General features: G+C 45.4%; 1 protein-coding gene across 1 annotated transcript in view; it reads left to right on the top strand.

The window, feature by feature from the left end:
- Nucleotides 1-22,857, top strand: part of OLFM2 (olfactomedin 2) — a 216,390-nt gene that overhangs the window by 22,867 nt on the left and 170,666 nt on the right. The gene's annotated exons all lie outside the window — the stretch shown is intronic.

Raw genomic sequence — 22,857 nt, 5'->3', positions numbered from 1 at the left:
ACAGATTTAGACAGAAAAAAAGGTTATATTTCCCAGCATGCCCCAGTAATACCTCCCAAAGCGACATATTAGTTGAAAATGGTTCTTTCCGGCATTATTTTTTTGCTATTTTTTTTAATAAAGCCCTTGATAATCATTCCCCATTGGGATTATTTCTGCTCATCTAATCCTCTACCCCCACCAAATCTGATCCAGATTTGAACTGGTTCCTACAGTAGCAGCATTTTTCTAATAATCTCACAAATGCAAATTCATAAAGGCTCCAAAAGCAAGGGGCTGGACTGTTGATGTGTGCCTATAATGAATACATTTTGTGTGTTCTGAACAAAGTGTACAGAGAGCCAGTGTAGTGTGGTGGTTAAGAGTACATGACTGGGACTCAGGTGATCTGGGTTCTAGTCCCTGCTCAGCCATGGAGCCAACTGGGTGACTCTGGGCCAGTCACAGATTCTCTGCCCAACCTAATTCAGAGAGTTGTGGGGATAAGACTGAGAACAGTGGGAGGAGAATGGTGTAAGCCACTTTGGTATAAGAAAAAAGTGGGATATAACTCTAATAAATAAATAAACAAATGTAGGAGGGTTTTAGAGGTACTGCAGGGACTGACAGGACTCCTACAGAGAAGGGCCAGGTATCAGGGAGGATGGGAGGAAGGAGGAGGCTGGGAACTCCAAGGAAAGGAAGCGGTAGGAAGGAGTTGAGGTGCATGTACACCAATGCTAGGAGCATGGGTAATAAGCAGGAAGAGCTTGAAGCTCTCCTGGGAATAGGAGGGTATGATCTGGGGGGAATCACAGAAACTTGGTGGGATGAAAGGCAAGTCTGGAATGTGAACATAGAAGGGTATCACCTTTTCAGAAAGGACAGGAAGGGAAAGAGAGGTGGGGGCATGGCTTTATACGTCAGGGAAGGGATGGGATGCAGTGAAATAGAATGCAGCACAGATGAAGATTCGGTAGAGGCAGTCTGGGTGAAACTTAGGGGTTTTGACAGGGAAAGAGACTTGACAGTGGGGGTACGTTATCAGCCTCCAGGTCAACTTGAGACCCTGGATGATGTCCTGACAGACCAGATTCTAAGGATATCTCAGGGGAGAGACACAGTAATTATGGGAAATTTCAGTCTCCTGGATATTACTTGGGAGACTCACTCGGCGATGACAGCCAGGTCACGTCACTTCCTAGAAGCTATAGAGGGAGGGTTTTTCACACAGAGGGTCCGAGAGGCGACAAGGGGGGGAAACATCCTTGACTTGGTTTTGACCAATAGGGAGGAGCTGATAGATGAAGTACAGATTAGGGGAGCTCTGGATGTGAGTGATCACTCCATCCTTTGCGTTGAGACCAGGGGACTGGGGACGTGCAGCAGGTCGAGCACTAGAAGCTGGGACTTCAAGAGGGCCAACTTTGGCCAACTGAAGGCCAGACTGGGGAAAGTCTCCTGGGATAGGTTACTGGAAGGTAAGCGAGTTGAGGAGGGGTGAATAGCATTCAAAAGGGAGGTTTTGGAGTTGCAAGCCTTGACGATACCTCTAGTCAGTAAGGTGGGGAGGCGGAGGAGAGTGCCGCCACGGATGCAAAAGGAGGTGGTTAGAGGGATTAGATGAAAGAGGAACCTCTGTAGGAAATGGGTACTGGGGCAAATAGACAAAAGTGTATACCAGGAGGAGGAGGCCCGTTGCAGAAGGATTCTTCCCAAGGCTAAGGCTGATTATGAGCTGAGACTTGCCAAGAATATCAAGAGCAACAAAAAGGGCTTCTTTCAGCATGTAAATGGGAAGAGGAAGGGGAGACAAGTGGTGGGACCACTAAATAAGGAGGAAGGAGATTGGGTGACTGATATGAGGGGACAGGCTCAGATGCTCAGTGACTATTTTGCCTCTGTGTTCTCCCCAAAGCAGGATGGGGGATATCCACATAGATTAGATGAGGCTGGGGACTTAGGGGCACAGATTAGAGTCACCCGCCTTGAAGTCAAGGGGTTTCTCAGGGCACTGGACATTATAAAGGCGCCAGACCATGACGGGTTACACCCAAGTGTACTTAGAGAGTTGGCAGGGGTTCTCTCACACCCGCTGGCCTTCATTTTTGAGGCCTCATGGAGAATGGATGAAGTTCCAGAGGACTGGAGTGTGGTATCAGTGGTCCCAATTTTCAAAAAGGGTAGTAGAAGGGACATGGGGAATTATAGACCGGTTAGCCTTATGTCCATTGTAGGAAAAACAATGGAAAGGCTCATAATAGACAGAGATCTAGTGATGCTAGATAGGGAAGGGAGGCTTCTGTAAAAACAGGTCCTGCCAGACAAACCGTGTGGAATTCTATGACAAGGTTTCAAGATGGCTGGATGGAGGGGATGCAGTGGATGTGGTACACCTGGATTTCAGCAAGGCCTTTGACAAAGTGCCCCGTGATATCCTGGTGGAAAAATGAGGAGTTTTGGGATACACCAAAGCACTGTCCGGTGGATTAGGGCATGGTTGACTGACCAAAAGCAGAAGGTAACCATTAGTGGGGAATCATCGGGATGGCAGCCAGTGACAAGCGGGGTCCCCCAGGGCTCTGTCCTGGGGCCAATCCTGTTTAATCTTTTCATCAATGACATGGAAGAATGGGTGAACAGTCTGCTGATCAAATTAGCAGACGACACTAAAAAGAGCAGTGGCCACAACTGAGGAGCAGGTACTCCAGATCCAAAAGGATCTGGACAGACTATGGAAGTGGGCAGGAGACAACTGGATGGCATTCAATGTGGGTAAGTGCAAGGTCTTGCACTTGGGGCATAGGAATAGCTGGCATAAGTACAGGTTGGGGGACAAGTGGCTGGAGAGCAGCACTTGTGAAAGGGACCTCAGGGTACTGGTTGACTGCAGGCTAAACATGAGTCAGCAGTGTGAAGCGGTGGTCAAGAGGGCAAACACCACCCTTGGTTGCATAGCCAGAAGTTTGGCTCCTAGATCAAGAGAGGTATTACTACCACTCTATATGACTGTGGTGCGCCCACAACTGGAGTATTGTGCTCAGTTTTGGGCCCCTCATTACAGAAAGGATATAGCCAGGTTAGAGTCAGTGCAGCATAGGGCCACAAGGTTGGTGGCCGGTTTGCAGGGGATGGGGTATGAGGCGAGACTGAGGGAACTTGGTCTCTTCAGCCTGGAGAAGAGGAGAGTCAGAGGGGATATGTTAGCAACATACAGGTATGTGAGGGGAATGTCACATGGAGATGGGTAGAGACCTGTTCTCCCCTGCAGAGGAAGGCAGGATGCGCTCCCACGGGGCAAAGCTCAGGGAGCCAAGGTTCCATTTGGATGCCCGGAAGCACGTCCTGACAGTCAGGACCCCGAGGGTGTGGAATGGGCTTCCACGAGAGGTCGTTGAGGTCCCATCGGTGCGGGTTTTCAAGGATAGGCTGGACGTGCTCATGGTGGGCATGTCGTGAGCAGAGCCGGCTGGTGCCGGAGGTCAGACTAGATGGCCCGGGAGGACCCTTCTGACTCTGACTCGCTCTGTTTCTATGTTTCTGTGTAACTCCTGGGCCAAGCATCTTGGACTCCCAAGTTACATTAACGGACAGTAAGCAGAGAAGCTGGAAGATCAGCCAAGGACCCTGCACATGAAGGTTCAGCATTCTTAGGACAAGAATCTATTTGGTGTTGTTCTAACTGAAGAATGAGATGTAAAGAGTAGTGCCAAATGGAGTATACTTGGATTGTCATAGAGCTCTATTGCTCAGCTTTGCTCTGTGCAGAACCTGTGTCAGGAACAGCTATGCCCTTCTGGGTATTACTACACAAGCATCTTGAGATGTGTGGACTTTCTTTGTAGACAACTGTGTTAGGCACAGAGAAACACTCACCCAGTTGCATGTGCAGAACTCAGACTTTTAGAGGATGTCCTTATCGTGTTATATTTTTGCATTCTAATTTTTGTAAACTCCTCCAAGTGCTTTAGCCCCAGGTGCTCTAGAATTGAAATAAAGGAAAATGAAATGAAATGCCTTAAGCGTTCACAAGCATCTTCCTGACACAGTGCCAACGGAAATGTTACACTTCCGGAAAACACCATGGGTTATATCAACCCAGGTTTGCAGAAATCACTGGGGCCCATTTTGCTACAGCCTAAAGTGGACTTCCACAATCTGTTTCTCTCCAGATGTGTTGGGTCCTAAAGCGGGCATCCCAACAGAAGTACAATGAGGAAGGGAAAATGAAACAAACTTGCTGGGAGTTCTGAAAATGTACCATGTCTCTTTGTGCTTTGTGCCCCCCTCCCCCCCTGTGCGTGTGCGTGTGTTTTAAGAAAAGTCACACTGCACCTTTGAATGCAGTTGGTTCAAAATACAGCGTGATGCTGCCACCTATCGATGGCTAGCAGAAACTGAATCTCCACTAATTCTTGACTGCTTAGGAAGGAGAGAAGAGAACTGAAAGGAAAATTAAGAGACGTGGGAAACACATTTTAGCTGGATCTGGTTACCAGCTATTATTTGGGAGTGCCACAGAGCTGGAAGAGGAGCAGGAACTGCTCAAACCTTGGAGGCTCTCGGTGTAAGATATTTATGGAGCCCCTGGGGCCGCAGTCCCAGATAGCACCCTTCAGCAGTTTTGGATGACAACTCCCAGCATTCTTGAACATTTACCTTGCTGGCCAGGGCTGTTGGGAACTGAAGTCCAAAAGAGCTGGCAGGCACCAGGATCAGGAAAGCTGCTATGTGCATTTAAACTAGGAGAGATTCCACTGAATTTAGTGAGGCTTCCTTCTTGGTAGGCATGTTGGCAGTCTCAGGACTTATTCATAGAATCATAGTATTGGAAGGGATTGTAGAGACCACCAAACCCAGCCTCCTTCTTAATATTGATTCCAGACTTTATGAAAATAACAGGCAGACTTTGAAAGGAAATAAGGTGGTCTCCCCTCTAGTTTAAAAGGCCTTCATGCTACATTAATGCAGACTGTATAATTTTATATGCTACATGGTATGGTTAGGTAGTTTTATATTCTGGACTTAATTGGTCATGCTGGACTCTCTTCCCCCACTCTTTAGATGAAAGACAAACCCTCCTCCCCATCTGTCCCCCTTCTTCTCACCTGGTGCACACCACAGAGGCCCAACAGGACCATGCCCCCTCCAGAATCCAACCTCATGGATCATGCAAAAAGTGGGAGCACTCTAGAAAGATGACTGCAAGGTCAAAGAGCTTGAGACACACTTCAGCAAGGCATGCACTCTAGATTACCTTGTCCAGAATTCAGCCATTGCTGCCCGTTCAAAACCCTTTTGCCAGCAAACTTGTCTCTTTTTCCCTAGCCTGGAGTGAACAACAGATAAGGAAGGCCTCTGGTGCTCTGTCCAATGTGAGCAGCCAGTGTGACCGCTCTCCCTCTTGTCAGGACAGTGCTGCCTGCAATGGCCCCAGGGACAAGTGCTGTTGGCCTTTAGCTACTGGCTGGACAGGTCTCCACAGACTCAGCCACTCAGAGACAGAGAAGTGACAGCAGTTTGGTAAGGTTTAGTAACTACATTAGTCTAGGTTTGACATAATTAGTTACTCCCCCCACCCCCCAAACTACTAGGCATGTTTGCAGGGCAGACCCACCTCCTGCCTTGGCCAGGGCTTTGCAAATGGCAGATATTTCATTCCCATCCAAGTGCACAGACTACAAACAGCCAAGCAGCTTGTCTGTAAATGTGTGGCAACAAAACACTCAGTAGGAGAAGACAGTTTCACTATTCTCCTGGTAAAGCTTCCATGAGATATTAAAGAGACAAACAGCCTCAAGGGATGCTGGGATATTACAGGGAATAATATCCCAAAACAAACAAGAATTGACAGGAAAACCCACCAAAACAAATGAGAATTGACAGGAAAAGAGAAGGGAACAGAGCAACAGAACAGAGGGGGGAAACAGGTTAAAACAACCTTTCCCAACCTGGTGCCCTCCAGATGTGTTGGACTGCAAACTCCCATAATTCCCAAATTTGCCAGTGGGAATTATGGGCGACTACAGTCCAGCACATTTGTAAAGTACCAAATTGGGGAAGGATTAGAGCAAAATCATGTCAGAAGGAGCCCTATAAAATACATATATATGGTTTGCTCCACACTAGTATCATCATCATCATCATCATCATCATCATCATTATCAATAATTGCATTTCTGTGATGCCCATTGTGAAAGCTCTTTGAGAAGTTCACAACATTTAAGTCACCCATCTAGGTTTCAAAAAGGCCTGACCCTGCTTACCTTCCAAGCACTTCAGGCTATACAGAAGCTATGTAGATAACAGATAATAGAAGACAATGTAGATAAACCTGCACTGTTGCACCTAAGATACAACTGGGGAATGAGTAACAAATGTTACTCTATCAAAGCTTATGCCATAACAAATGCATAGTAATTCAGTTATTCAGGTGTTTCCAGACTCTTAGTTGGTTTGCAGTGATGGTGTCACATCACTACTTCTGTGGAAGGTCTTCTCCCAAGAGACAAGCAAAAATGACTTGTGTGTCTGTGTGCTTAGGATGATTACATGCTTGACATCTGCTGCATGCCCAATGAATTATTTGGCATAATTAGACTCTTATTAAAACTGTTCTAATCATGTGCTGGTAAACTATCCCTCCATGTTAACTAGTGGGACACAAGATGTTGTTTGGCTGTTCTGTCTCAGGAAGAAAACAAATATGAAGTAGGAGTCATGAATGATGATGACGAGGAGGAGGAGGATGGCAAAAAGAGATGAAATTCAGGTTGTATCCACAGGATGGCAGTGCAGGACTGTTGAATGGAACTCTTCAAGAAGTCTCCATTTTCCCCTTCCCATGTTGCACTGGTTATTCCTGGGAGAGCAGAGCATCTTGTACCATTCCAGGGTCAGAATGGCTGTTTTGGGAGGGCCTCTGGCATTTTTAGTTATTGCCTGACACCTTTTCTTTCAGGGCTGCTGTAGCATGAGCTTTTCACAGATTTTGCACAAGAGATTCAGAAGCCTCCTTGGGGAAGTGGGGAGAAGAACCCCTTATGCCGAAGAATGAGGTGATGGGTTATTGACAATATATATTAAGTATGTAGAAATTATTGGAGATATACTCTTGGATATACATATACATATATATATAGAGAGAGAGGAGGGGAGAGGGAGAGGTGATAGAGAGACAGACAGACACACAGATAGAAAGACAGACAAGAAAGACACACACACAGACATGCACTGAAATTTACCATGACATAAAACCTGAAATCTCCCAACATTAGATCAGGAAAACAACATTTCACTACAAAACATGGTATAGGAGTGGCTCATTCTAAAGGAGACAAGACAACAAAGAGGCACCATAACACTTCTGCAAGAAGAATTGCCAACTAAAGAGATGGCACATACATAAGTCATACCTGAGTGGGCAACTTTCTAGAGTCAAAGAGCTGCTTGGCTCTCCTAGATCCTGTTGGAGTTGCACTGCTGCTCCTACGTGCTCTGTCACACCTCCTGTATTTGGTAGCAAGTGGCAAGAGAAACAAGCTCCTTTTAAAAGGACAGCAGGCATTTTGCTGCTGAATTGTGATGGTGCAGCTGCAGCAGAGGCAAAGGAGGCTATTGCTTTAGTGGGGAAAGTGGGGCTGCAAGAAGAGCAGGGAGAGCATACAGGCCCACATGTCTCCCACCCCTGTCTTAAATTCTGGTTTGAATGCTGGCTATTATTGGTACTCATAGACTTTTAATGGGCATCTTTAGCATCACCATTACCCTGAAACTCCCAGGGGACTAGTTGATTAGGTTGAATGTACTGCTATAGGGAGAGTTGAAGGATGGTAGGAAGGATGAATAAGTATGGCATAAATGCCATTTGACACTAGATACCGTCTAGATCAACTTTCATGGGAATGAGGGTATAGGATTTCTTCTTGTGATAGGAGCAATTATATTTTATGTCTGGCAAAATGCATCCTGCCTAGTGCCATGCTATATTCACGTTGCTATGCAACATGGTGTTGCCCCATTGGCCCACTCTCTTCTGAATCCCTGTGATGTCACAATGGACCACATTGTATCCTTTTGCCAGCCTAGTCCCATCATTTGAAGGATCACTGGCCCTTGTCCCAGAAATGCAGATGACTTGGAGGCTTTCCTGTGAAGGCTGGTCAGGGCATCTTCCTGAGAATCTGTATAGAGGAAAACTGAAATAACAGAGCAGAACAGTTATGTAAGTCAGCCCAAGAACTATTTTCCCTGGTATTCACATCAGCTGATAGCCATGTCTGGCTGAGATCATACCTCAGTTTCAAGCTCAATCTGCTTAGTGTTTAAGATGGGCATTTGCCCAGGTCATACAGTCAATGTACAAGGTCAGCTATCAGGTGCTCCCAACTCTAAGATTCTGCCACTTGACTAGCTGAGGAAGTGTGTGTACATGAGGGAAGTGTGTGTACATGAGGGAAACAAACACAGTTACAACAGCTCTGGAGCAACTCTGAAGTGCCATATTAATCCCTCCTTCCTAGTACTACTAACCTGAACCTGTATATGTTTATTATAGTTTTGAATTTACTAGCTCCTGTTACCATGGGCCACTGGTGATCTCATACAATGTCTGCCTTTCCTAAAGCTTGGATTCTCCTTATTTTGTTGGGTTACAACTTCTATCAACTGCAGTTGGCATGGCTTATGATAGTTGTAGTCCCAACAATGTAAGGGTGCTTAAAGATGAGAAAGACCAGACTTCATATACTCAAGTGATGCTACCTTATATCTCATAGCTGATCAGTAGCATTGTCCACAGTAGATTGGTCATGGCTTTTCAAGGCCTGAGACAGCAGAGATGTCTGGGATTTAAACCAAGCTTCAGCAGGCAAAGCAAGTACTCCTTTTTGCTGAGCAATTTTCCTTGCCTTTCCAAAGGACTGATCAAAGGTTTAATTTCAAAGTTTTTAAACACACACTAAATTCGCCCATTCACTGTATGTAATTCCTTGAGTTTCTTAGTGATTTGGTTTCCAGCACTCAGCACTTTGTGAGTCTGTTTGTATTGGTTTCCTGGACACGTTCCAATCAATGTGAATGGTCTGCACCAAAGTGGCAATCTCAGGAGCACATATTTGGCAGTAAATTCCATCTTGGTCACAGTGGGTTTACAATCCAAGCAAACATATGTAGGATTGTGTTGCATGGATATAACAGTGCAATCAATTAAGGATATGTAAATTCTGTTCATTCAAGTGGGGTTTATTCTTGAGTAGTAAGGAGAAGGATTACAGAGGGGATAGAGCAGGCAGTATATTTGGTAAATTTTCCATGCTGTTACTGATGTTTTGTGCTCATGTTCCCTTTGATAGCTGATCCGAACATGATCAAAGCTATTAAGGTGTCTTTCATTGACTTGCTCAATAGATGAATGCTCTGACTCTATGCAGTAAAACCACCTTCTTAGATGATTTCATTTGTGCTGGTTAATGCCACTGGGTACGATCCACCCTGAATGAAGCACTTTAACTTAAGGCTTATGGATTTCTGTGGTAGAATACTGTGCAGACATGCTTGAGAATGAGGCCCATTGAACTTGGTGGGATTTGTTTCTTAGTAAACATGCACAAGATGAGGCTGCATCACCCATTGAAATCAACAGGGAGATGCATTGGTTTCAAATTAAGTTCAAGCAGAATTGGGCCTCCTCAGTCTGGGTCTCTCGCTTCCTGGGATGAAGTGGGCTTTCCTCTGAAGCCGTTCCAGGTCAAGCCTCTGTTTTGGAGATGCGGAAACAAGATGTCTCTTGAAAACACCATTGTTTAATTTTGTTGCTTTTTCTGCAGACTCGCTTCAGGTTGGCTGGAATGGGTGTTGGGTTCTCTTTGGTGGGATTCCATAAGTGCTGCAGGAACCCAACAAATGACCCTGCTGATGATTGTGTGCAAACTGCCTCCATTGGCTGATAACAAAAAGTGCAGCTCTGCAAAGCCGTTGCACAAACTGTAGTTTACTGACTGTGGATACATATTCCATGATAGGTTGCTGGTGTGGTTGGTGTTTAGATTTTTGTTTTAAAGTGCCTGATGAATGGTACTGAATTTGAAAGAGTCCACCTTTTGCTGCTTCAGCAGCTGTAGGAAAGCCAGCACTTGCAGTGCAGTAGAATCAGCATATCCTAGATTGCAGCTCTTCTGGACATTAAATCATTGTGTCATTTCTTTTTAACATGCACAACTACTTGGAGCTATTTCAAAAGGAGGCCTTTGATTGGGCTGCAGTGCAAGTGGATGCATGTGACCATAGGCCTAAGCTCTGTCCTAGCCCCCAGCAGTCTCCCAAAGGCCCAGCTCATTTCACTGGCACAACTTCTGGTACTGCCTCCTTCCCTGCATACAGGCACAGACTGCTGCTTCACACCAGCTCAGCATATTTATCCATCTAGCTGCTCCATCTGGGTTCCCTCCAGATTTTTTGGATGGCAACCCCATCATCCTTGACACTGGTGGCTGGCGCTGATGGGAGTAGCAGTCCATATAGAGGGCTTTGGGTGGGTTTATTCTCTGACTCAGCTCAGACAACAGAAAAAAACCCAGTCAAGGGTTGAGTACGAGTTGTTGAGGTTCTCATGTCACCCTGAACTCAGCCAAGATAACATATCTCAGAAGCCAGAGATGCAGCTGGATCAAAGGACTGAGCTTCAGCACTGTGATTCACTGCTTGTCCTTCTTATAATTAGCAAGAGAGGAATAATTAGCAAGAGCACCTGGAAGCTCAGGTGACAGCGGTGGCGAGGAGCGCTTTCTATCAGCTTCGGGTGATCCACCAGCTGTGCCCCTACTTGGAGAATGAATGCCTGGCAACAGTGACACACGTGTTGGTGACTTCCCGACTTGACTTCTGTAATGCGCTCTACGTGGGGCTGCCCTTGAAGACGGTCTGGATACTTCAATTGGTTCAAAATAGAGCTTCCAGGCTGCTGATGGGGACTGGGCATTATGTTCACATGACTCCAGTTCTCCATCAGCTTCACTGGCTCCCCATTGAAGTCCAGGCCCAATTCCATGTGTTGGTTATGACCTATAAAGCCCTTAATGGCTTGGGTCATGGTTACCTGAAGGAGAGCTTACATCCATATATGCCCACCCACCCCTTGAGATCAGTGGGAGAGGCCCTTCTCTGGGAACACTCCGTGAAGGATATTAGGAGGGTAAGTACTCGGAGGAGGGCTTTCTCTGTGGTGGTGCCCAATTTATGGAATGCGCTCCCCAGAGAGGTCCGCCTGGCACCGTCGTTATTTGTTTTTTGGTGCCAGGAGAAGACCTTTTTATTCAAATGTTATTTTAATTGTTAATACTATTCATTTATTTTGTTCTTTGGCCAGGGTGACTTAACTTACACTGTTTTATATTGTGTTTATTTATTTATGATTGTGAGCTGCCCCAAGGCTTTGGCGAATGGGGCAGCATAGAAGTTCTCTAAATAAATAAATAAATGATGCAGAAAAGGTACATTACAGAAATTTGTATAATTTAGCATACTGTAGAATTAGGATTTTTTTCCAGTTTGAGGTACAGAAAGCTGTGAGGATAATTAGCACATATTCAGTACTTTCATTGCCCTGTTTCCTTGCAGACATTTATGTTGCAATCACACAGCCCTTTGGAGGATGTCCCAAGACCCATAGGATTGGACAGATCTCCTGTTCCCAGGCCAGAGGGATGGTTCATCCTTGGAGGGCGGGTGCCAGTCTCAGAACCACCACCCCCCCACACACCCCAGCCTGCATAGAAACTTCCACATCCTTTGCATCCATGAGTCACAACACTGGGGAGGAAAAAGATAGAGGGACTAGATTGGGAAGTGCTTCATGGGTGGGTAAAAAGAGACCAGCAGAAGTCAAAGCTCTCCCAGTCCCCAAATAACCCCCCTTAAAATTTTGGGGGGGATTTAAAATATTTTCCCCCCATTGCTTGCCATAAAAGGGAAAGTGCAAAATGAACAAATGAGAATACACAATGAGATGGAGGGAAGCATTCCTTCTTCCTTATGTCAGATGAGCTCATCAGACAGCAATGCAACTCACATTGGATCCTGGGGCAGCATCCAGGGCTTCTGCAGCCCAGGTAGGACTCAGGTGACCACCGAGGGACTGATGGCTGGTGGGGGCACAGCAAGCAGACCTGGCAGCAGCCACTGGGATGGCCTGGACTTGTTGGAACCCACTAGGGCATTTACATGGGTACAAATTATCCTTTTGTGGTGATTTATTCAAACTTTAAATGTATTTCTTTTCCAACAACAAAATGGTGCTTTCCCCCAGGCAAATGAGTTTTGCATCCAGAGAAGCAGAAGCAAACTCCATTTTAGCCCTTTTTTCATGATTGTGCTATGATTTAGGTAAGCTTAAAATGCAGAGCTGTGCGTGCTCAGAGCATTTCTTTTTTTGGCAAACAGTTTTTTTTCCTTGTGTTTCTGTTGTTTGGCTCTAACATGTCAGGAATATTGAATTGCTGTGAAGGATGGAATGGGGCCAGGCGTGGGATGGGGTGAGGAAAATGTTACCGCTCTGTGCTTCGCAACAGAAGTAGTGCACATGGCCATCTAAAAGGGGTGCCCAGGAGATCATAATTCTAGGGGCTCAAAATACCTGGCTGTACCACTGCTGTCAGTGCATTGGATATGGGAGTTCACCAGGGGTGGCTGGTGACCCCTGTATCCGTGGAGGTCCTCATCCATTGCAGCCTTTTCCAGCTTTGTAGGAACTATTCCTAGTGCTGAACCTCATCTCCCAATTAGGTGTACCCCATGATGCACCATGGATAGTTCCCTCAAAGCTCAAAGGAAAAGCCACTTCACCGGCCTCCCCTGCAGCCTGCTTTGGGGGTGTCCATCTTCAGAGCTGCTATCCACCCTCTTTGTGGTGGCTGGGTTTGTTTTTGCTCCTTGTATCCCACATCTGATGCACAAGTCATCACAGTCTAGCCCCTCTTCCCTCCACCCCAGCATTTTGCTAAAATTATTCTATTTGCAGTCAATGCATTCCCAATTGATTTTCTCGCTGAATGCTTTCATGATATCTTTCAATCGACTGAGCAATATAATGACAGGATGCAATGATAAATTCTAATTGGTCACTTTATTTAGAGCTGTAATAACATTCTCCCTGCTATCCAATAATAGCGGCAGTGCCCTCTTATGCGCTGCCAATAAAAGGGTGGCGGGGGGGGGGGCTTCTGCTGCCTGCCCCCCCACCCCTGTGATAGATGTAGCAAGCAAAGCAACCAGTGGTTCTGTTTTGGCATTCTTCCCTGCTCTGCTGGCAGAGGAGCAAAGCTATAAAAATGGGACTGCAGCAGTGATGGATAAGGGTGCGGAAGGCCAAGAGAAGCATGGCCCTGTTCTGTGTGAGATACATTACCCTGGTTGAGTTGGGCATTTCCTTCTTCTGTTCTTGTAAGCCATGCTCAGAGCTATGGCTGAAGTGTACACAAGGATTAATTTGCAATAAATAAATGGACATCACTCCCTCCCCCCTTACTACCACTCCCCTAACAGATGCTGAGTTTGACATAAAATTACCTAGAAGGTTTCCTCTTTCCCACTGGGAAGTTGTCTGAAATTTTTGTTTTATCATCCTTTCCCAAAAAGAAGGCCCCTGAGAAAATTTTTCCCTTTTTATTTGGCTGGTGACTATTCCCTTGCAGTACTTAGGTCCAGGGCACTGTGAAAGATGTGCAATGGTTGCCAGGCTGCCAATGAAGGTGGAAGCAATATTTATTTAATAATAAAAAAAACTTAGGAGAAAAGGAGGAGAATGAGTTAATGCCATTGATAAAGATGAGCCCACCACTGTCAAGAAACTGCAAGTGATTCCCTTCTTGCCCTGGTGAATTTCAATGGAATGGTTCCCCCAATTTTTCTACCCAAAGATTGTGTGGAGAACTTTGAGACTCAGCTCTGGTGTGACTTCATTTGCCAGGCAAAGCCACTCACACAAACAACAAGACTGTTCCATGTTTGGCCCTGTGTTGGTGGTGGTGGGGACACCACCAATGAGGCCTGTAGCTTATCTGGCATATATCATCTTATCAAAACCTCCAAGCAGTTTGGCCAGGGAGACCCTTTCCCTGGCTTAGGCAATGGAGCTCCAGCTGGGTGGCCCTGATCATCACTGAAATGTAACCTGAGGGAAGCAGTGTTGTGTAGTGGTTAGAGCAGGGGTAGGCATGCATTTGCGGCCATGGGCACATTCAGCCATTTGAGAAACCATCCTGAGCCCCACCACAAAATGGTTGCCAAGGGAAGTATGGTCAAAGGCAGCTGGCAAAAAGACTTGAGGACAAGGCATAGGCGAGCCTTCAGCCTCTGACACATGAATGCCTTTGCATTTAGTTTCCAGCATGAATGGAAACTTATTTCACAGCAATCCCAGCTGCTGGTATGAAACATGTGCTAAAACATGTACTTTTAAAAAAGGGAGAGGTAGAGCACCTTGGTGGGTGCCAGGAAAGATTTCTAGGAGTATATTGGTGCTCATGGACCTCCATTTGGCTTACCCTTGGGTTGTAGTGGGTTACTTCCAACAACCATGGAGACCCGGGTTCAGATAAAGAGTTCCCATCAAGCTTACTGTGCATTCTTGGAACATTAACCAACCTTCTTGTCAGATGTGAGTACAGAGATATAAGCAAGTTACGATACTAAGAAAAAAGAATACAAAGTGCCCCCTTAGGAATGTATGTATGCTTAACTCAAGTTGATGTCTGCCAGCAGCTTTGCACTATAATGCCTATCAGCCACAGGACCATGGACAATGGTTAGGGCTATAGGAGATGTAATTCAAGCAGGTGTGGGACACTGGTATTGTTTATCATATGAATGACACCTATTGAAATTCCCTCTTCTACATTACTATTGAAGAAGCCCAGTTTTCTAGGGACCCAGGCTGGAGGCTGCAGTAAAAGGTGGATTGTGAGTTTGGAAAAATGGGTTGTCACTAGAAGAAAGATATCTTTGGCCTCGGAAAGCACAGATAAATGTGCATGCATGAGATCATCACAGCAACCACTAGATGTCTCTGTTGTATTTGAGTTTGGAGCAGGGGCCGTGTGTGCGCGCGTGTGCGCGCGCGTTTCCTCCCCCTCCCCCCCTCCCCGTCCCTGCAGGATTTTCTAGCGCTTTTGAATGGCTGCAGATTCATAATTTTCTCATTTATAGGTATAAGTGAGGAGCCACTATTTTCTATTCAGGCTTTTATTGCACTCTCTGTACTGAGCCTCCTAACAGATGTTACAGAATCAAAGGTGACCATCAGGCCTTGTTGACTGCCCTAAGACAAGATATCTTGTTCCTTCATTCAGTCCTGTGGGTAAATAAAGGAAAAGAAAAAAACTCTCTAAATGGTTTTGACTAGCTGACTGGTCTGCACATAATTACATTAGAAATTTCTGACCTAAAAGAAAACCCAAATTTCCATTGACTGTTGTCAAATTTCCCTGCCTGCCTGCAGGGAATTCTTCCTTGCCATAGGCAGCCTGAGAAGAAGCTGTTCACAGACCTCTACAGGAGATGCTGTCCAGGACCTTAATGAATATCTTTCAAGGAAGGAGATTTTGTAACCACTATTACTGAAATAAGGCTATGGTAAGAAAACTCTTCCCTGGCTGTCTATTCCAACCCTGTTTTCCAGTAAACTTAAACATGGGCTGAGCCAACACCACTTGTTTATTTTTGGTAAACCTTTAAACAGTACCACAAAAAGCATGCCTCTTCTGGTGATTTCCCAAGCCACAAGTTCATGGCTTGTTGTTCTGTGGTTAGGCTGAACCAATTCACCTCCTCTTTGTCCTGAAATACATGAAAACAGCATGAGATGGTGATGATGGTGTTGGTGATTTGATTTGATTTCTATGCCAACCAATAGGCCAAAGCTCTCTGGGTGCTTTACAGCAATCCGGTAACACTCTTCAGTGATTAGTAACACCCTTGCTTTCAACTTTTGAGAGTTCATTTATATATTCCACAACTATATGCATGTGGAACTCGAGTTGTGTACATGAAGATGTTCCTCCAACCTTCAAGTGAATTAGTAGTCTGGCACTGCAATTCCACCTTTCTCCTCACCCATGATTCCAAATATACATAGGCCACATATATGCAGATAACTGTTTTCTGAATATGTGAACAGGGCTAAGAATAGGGATTGATTTATGGGAAACGTATTAAGATGTTGAAGATATTGTGACGGGTTGGCCAAGGAAAGTTGACCTCTGGCCCACCAAAGGTTTTCCTTGGGAGAACATCCTTTCTGCCCCTACCTTTTCTCATCAAAGCAACTGAGTTGTGGGTGTCCACAGAGGGTGTCCTCTGTGGGTGAGCCCTGTATAAAGCATTCCCTGTCCTAACCCTAAGAAAGTAGCTTGTCCTCATCCTCATTTGTTCATCCTGGAAGGTCCAAGGCTGAGTAGCTATTACAGGCGGAGCTTTGATGGGAAAGAGGCTGCTTGGTCTAAAAGAGAAAACTTATAAACCTGTCCTCAAAATAAATAGATGAATAAATCTGTACAAATGCTAAGAGAAGGGTGGGGAAACCAGTGGCCCTCCAGATGTTGGACTTCAGCTACCACTTTTCTTAACCATGCTGGCTGGGACTGATGGGAGTTGGAATTTAAGATGATTGGGAGGACCAGTTCTATGCAGAGGGCAGATAGTGTGCCCTGGCATCTCATGGCTAGTGCCACCCATGTCAACTGGCTGCAACTCTTCAAGCTCTCAGGCACAGATGGCCTAATAACCTCTGGTCATTGTTCTACAGATGTTAGACCATGAGACCTTGTCATGAAAATCATGCATTATGCCACTGAGCTATGGCACAGATGAGGCTCAGCCAAGGCTGAATTCTATACTCTCATTCAGTCACAATGTCTGAAAGGCTTGAAATCATATTGGCTTGTGTGGTCTTTCCACCTGACCAAACTCACTAACATGTGAATACAGTAACCAAACCTGTAGCAGGATCTTTTATTAATTTCAGAAGAGGCCCATTGATGGCAGTTGGCTACTTTTCTAGCATTTGGCCCTGGTCTGAATCAAGTGAAAAAATGATTTAAGCTGACTTCAATTTGCTAAAGAGTGTTATTATCATGATGACTTTTAAGGGAGTGGCAGGGGACCCTCTGTGGATGTTTTGCTCTGATTCTCAGCTTGATACATGACAAGAACTAATTGCAGGGGGATTCTTGATTATCTCAAATCCAAAGCTCCCTCTTTCACAAAATGAAGTACCAGCTAGACGTTTGCAAAGCAAACAATGCCTTTTCCAGTGTGGCAATTGTACATTATGTAATTTTGAAATACAAAACAATCCCTTCTCTCTCTTTTGTGGCTTTCTGTTCATTTATGTTGCTCTTTCCACCTTATGATGAGGACTTTGGATTGATAGCACTGTACGGAATTGTCCAGTGGCTGAAAGACTGAAACACAGTTAAGAGAGAGCTTCAGCTATTGAATGATATAAACGCATTATAAATACCAGGGCATGGCCTGAGAAAGCATACAGTATGGTAAACTAAGTTGGTGTGAACTTGGAAGAGAGGCCTATGTGGAACTTTAAACTAGACCACTTTTTCCCAAGCTGGTGCCTGCAGATGCCCTGCAGATGCCCTGTACTGGAATTCCCATGATTCTCAGCCAGCATGGCCAATGGCGAGGAATTATGGGAGCTGCAGGCCAACACATTGGGAAAACACCAGCTCATGGAAGCCTGATCTAGACTTAATGATCCCACCAAGTTGTCTTCACAAGTTTAGTTGGTCCCCTCTGACTCAACCACCACTTACTTCCAAATGCGGGGAACTATCCCTGTGATGTTTGAAGTATTCTGCTGAGTGGAGACATGGGCTTCTGCCCCAAAGTCCTACCCTGATGGCAATAGTGAGCTTCCCAGGAGTTTCTGGGAAGATGGATAGGATATGAATAAATTCTAAGGCAGAAATGGCCTCATGAAGCAATTTTATCTGGCCCAATTGCATTTGAATCAATTTATGGTTAAAAATGTCACCCTCATCATCTGGGAATGTTTGTAAGGGAAGCAAAGCAAAAGGTTTTCTGTGTGAGGGAGTCTGGCAGGTGGCAGGGAGGAAAAGAAAGAAACAGGAAGAAAGGGAGAATATTTTGATGTTGCATCTCTTCTTGGATTTGATGGTATGTAATGTCAGGGCTATGCTCAAGCAGTGCATGTGATCTCTAAGTATGCAGCCATTTCACTAGATGGCCTCATCTCTATTAGAGACCTTAATTTAATCCATGTGTGGGTTGTTGCAGTTGGCAAAATATGAGTTCCATGTACATTTATTTATTTATTTATTTATTTGGGATATTTCTAGGCCGTCCAATCACTCTGAGTCTCTGGACAGCTCACAACAAGTACATAAATCTTAGTCAGTACTCCTTGCTTATAAATATTGCTTTCCACACCTGGTTTAGTTCTGGAGCACCAAATTGGCATCAAAGGATGCTCTTTATCAGCCCTATATAATTATAGACCGATTTGCATTTCTTTCTTTCTTTTAGCAACTATAATAATGTGAAAAATTACATTCTAAATGTGAAATGGAGAGAGTGATTCAGCTAAAATGAAGCCCTATTAACAGCTGGTAGAGCAAAACCCCATGGCCTCCTGACATGGTCTGGGGGGGTGGCACATAGGATTTTTCAGAGCCTCAGCTTTGAAATACTGTGACCTTGGAGCTGGGATTCCAAAGGCTGAGCTCCTGTCCCCACCAGCCAGCATGGAAAGAATCAGGGCCATCACCTTATCACAGCCTCCTTCCTTCCTTCTCCCTGGTGCCAAATCTAGTCTGCCAAAAGCAGCCACCCAGAGAAGGTACATGGGGTGAGGTATGGTAGCAGTAGAGATTGGGGGTGCTATCCCTCACTCCATGCATGCTGGAGACATCAGATTGTGCCCTAAGAGGCAAGCGCAGACTTGGAGGTAAGCCCCATTTTGATACTTTTGAGAAAGTGTGCACAGGATTCCAGTAATGAGCACAAGTTTTTCTTTCCCATTTGAATTAATGTGCCTGGAAAGTGCTTTACTTTAACTGGGTAGCCAGGCAGGAAAGAAAGATGATAAAGTTCTTGCCTTGATTTCTGCCTTTGCTATTAACCATACCTACTAGAAGCCCAACTCAAGTAAGGAAACATTTTTGAAGCTGCATCCTGTGCAACCCTAGGCATAGTTATCTTTGAATATGAATCTCACTGCATTCAATGGGGCTTACTCCCAGGTATGTGTGTACAGGATAGTAAAGTGTAGCTACCTGGGGCAAAGGGAGAGGGAACTCCACCTTTGAGGAACAACCCTAATAAGAACGGCCTCTTACATATGGCTCACTGCATGCACTTTCATGCATGGATGGTATGGTTTTGAATGTATTCTTGCTCTGGTCTAAGATAACATGACAAGGCTCCATGGGATTTGGCTTCAGTCTGGGTTCACAAGAACATTTCCTTTGTAGGAGGAGCACTGACTTGGATTCATAGCTGGCTGGCTCAAGAGACTTGGAGGGAGAACCCAAATGGTACTAATTCATGAAGTTGTGATGGTGCTCAGCCAGGCTTCCCCAACTTAATGTCCTTTTGAACTGCAATTCCCACCACCCAACCACTGATGTGCTGGTTGGAGGCAATGGGAGTTGGAGTCCAAAATGGATGATGGCCAGCTGAGGATGACTGATTGAGCTCTTTTTCCTGGAGGATCAATAGGGTGGGGGGAAGAGGGAGAGAGAGAAGATGCATCACTCCTAGGACCCCAGATATATGCAATCCATTCTCTAATGTAGTAGTGGCCATGTGGTCTTCCAGATGTTGTTGGTCTGCAACTACAATCAGCACTGGATTAGCATAGCCAATAGTGTGGTGATAGGAGTCGCAGTCCAGCAACATCTGGAGAGGCACACATTTCCCATCCCTGCTGTTAATCTTACTCTTTACCACTCTGAACTCTGGACAGCAACTTGTTCTGCGCAGAGAGAATAATATTATGGACAAGAGAACTGAAGTGAATTGCAAATTGTCACTAGCATACTTGATTTGCATGTTTTTTTCCTAATACAGCAGATGTCAGATTGAGAACAGTTGCCACGTCCTATCTCTTTTCCAAGTTTTCACACCTCCCAAAGGATGCTGGAGAAATCTATAACAGATTCAAATCAGTTCAGATTTATATAAATCCAGTCTGCAGATTCTCAGGGGACCAGTAACATGACTTCCATGGACTTGATGGTTTTTTGTTTTTTTTGTTTTGGCCTTTTTGCAGTATAGTGGGTGGAAATACACAAATTGGTGTGTGTGCAAATGTGCATTAATGCTGCTGCACAAATTTGATTTTATCAATGAGCAGGTGATGGAATGAAAAACCTTTGACAATTCCCAAAACATAGACAAAATGGGTTTAACAAAATCAGCACATCCCAAATAACCTGTAGAAAATTGTATGTAGACCTTTCAAAAAGGTTCTGAAAGACAAAGTTCTTATATCTGTATCTATAACTTTGCTCTCGTGGGTACTAAGACCTAAATTGAGGCTGTTAAGGCCAGCTCCCATGCAACATCTGCTACTCACTGAAGAAACTGTGTATGCTAGTTCTTTTTTAGGCTGTGCCTTGGCTCTGGTGCTGTAATTGCAGTCCTGGATGACATTAAGCCTTGGGCTTGGCTAGGACAGCAGGCTTAAAATCCCAGATTGCCCATGGGTTCTAGTGGATGGCCTTGGGCAAATTACTTGACATTCAGACTTAGCTTTCAGGGTTTCGATTTGTGCAACGAGAGTGATAATTGCCTTACCTGACTTATTTCATTTGTGGATGAGTGAGAGAAAGCAAGAGGACCAGTAGCATGGTCAAACAGGAGAAGAACCATCCGTGTAGAGATGTGGGAGAATTCCATTTGAGGTATGAAAACTCAGTGGCTTCTCTAAACTTTTTCCAGTTTAGTCCTGTGGATTTTATTCTGTTCTCCACATGGATGTTGACTCAGTCTTTAGTGAGTCAAGCTAATAAGTGGATTCCTTTTTTAAAAAATAGTAGCAATTTGTGCAAATTTGGGATGGGGGATCCTGAATGCATTCCAGTGGCGTTGCATTTTTTTAAAAAAAGCACACTGGCAAGTCCACCTGTCCACCTTACAGCCCTGCAAATACATATCCCTCTCTTATGCATATCCTTGTCAGTTTCTTTCTTTCTACATCAGGGGTCTCAAACTCACGGCCCGTGGGCCAATTGTGGGATGGGCGGAGTACGGGGGAGGGGCCCTGCGGCCTTTAAAGCACCGGTGGCACCTGGGCCAGCCGCAGGATGAGCGGCCCACCACCGCCGCGGTGGTGGAATACTTGATGCAGCCCAGCCTCACCCAGACTCTACTTCCAGCGGCCCCCAGGTAAGTTGAGTTTGACACCCCTGTTCCACATATTAGTTCATTTACGCCAGCAGAGCCATATTCCCTACTTGTCAAATAACTCATCAATCCCCACCCCTTTGTTCTTGGGGAAGTGGAGAATGAAACTGGCAGGTTCTTTGACAAGCAGGGAATTGGCTCTGCTGGAGAGGATGAAACTGAGAGGGATATTTGGTGCTGGTGCATCCATCTGCATGGCTACATAGAAGTCAGACAGACTTGCAAGTGTGTGCACTTGAACCATTAACAAAATTCACGGCACCACCATTTGTGTAAATTTCAAGATTCCTGATTCCCCCTCCCTTCCTCCCTCTGATCCCCAAACAATTCTTTAATAGGTTTTAAACAGTAGCTATCATTATTACTATTAGTTCCACACCATTCTGATTTGCAAATGTGTGTGTTGGGGGGAGGACTGTTACTTAAAATGTGCAGTTCTTGAATGATATTCCAAAGCAAGCTGGCTCTGTCCAGTGATATGAGACACATTCAACAGCTTGGTTATATTATTTTAGTGCTGCAACCCAAACCTACTCACTGAGCTCAATAGGAGGCCAAGGAAGTAGTCTCCTCTGTGTTGGATCTTATGAACATTAGTATGTAAATCACTTGCTATCCTAAGTAAGCAAATCATGTGCTGTATTGAAGAGCATAAGATACTATTAGCTGGCCCAATGGCAAGCAAGGGGTGATCCCTTGTTTAGTCAGACATACCCTGATTGTGTTCAGTGGGCATATATTCCAGGTTAAGCATGCATAGGATTTGCATTTGTGCAGCCCAGTCTTCTGCATGCAAGGTTTTATTCCAAGTTAGTGTTTTTAGGCTTGTGGGCTTTGACAGCAAAATTAGGATCACGTAACAGGAAATACGTCTGGTTTATTAGTTGATTGATTACACTGATACTCCACCTTGGCTCCTCCAAAGAGCACAGATTGATTTATGTGGTTCTTTTCCTCTCCATTTTATCTTCACCACAACTCTGTGAGGTAGGTCAGGCTGAGAATCAGCGACTGGCCCAAAGGGACACCCCAGTGAGCTTCATGGGGGATTTGGAGCCCCACCTCCCAAGTCGCAGCCCTCTAGCCTGGGTCACACTGGCGCTCTCCTCCTGCCTAGCAAACTGGTTTATCTCCGTGCTGCACAGCTGCAAAGCCCCTTCAGCCAGGAGCGAATCCCTTGGGCACCGTGGAACTGACTCGAAAGGGTGCAGGTCAAGCAAACAACGCTCCTAAGAGAAGAATGAGGAAATCTCAGGATAAAGGGCGTGGGGCAGCGGGGAAGTAGGGAGGTGGACGCGGAACTGGAAGGGCTATGGGGCTATAGGCCGTCCATATGGGCAGAAAACGCGGGGCTCATTGCGTTCCCCAGCTGGAGAGAAGCGCGATCCGCTGGAGGGGGTGCGCAGGGACCGTCTGCAGACCGAGCGCGGGGAAGACGCT

Source organism: Varanus komodoensis, unplaced genomic scaffold, assembly GCF_004798865.1.
Source record: "Varanus komodoensis strain SLA01 unplaced genomic scaffold, ASM479886v1 scaffold22, whole genome shotgun sequence".
Taxonomy (NCBI): domain Eukaryota; kingdom Metazoa; phylum Chordata; class Lepidosauria; order Squamata; family Varanidae; genus Varanus; species Varanus komodoensis.
This window is presented reverse-complemented; position numbering and strand designations above follow the sequence as displayed.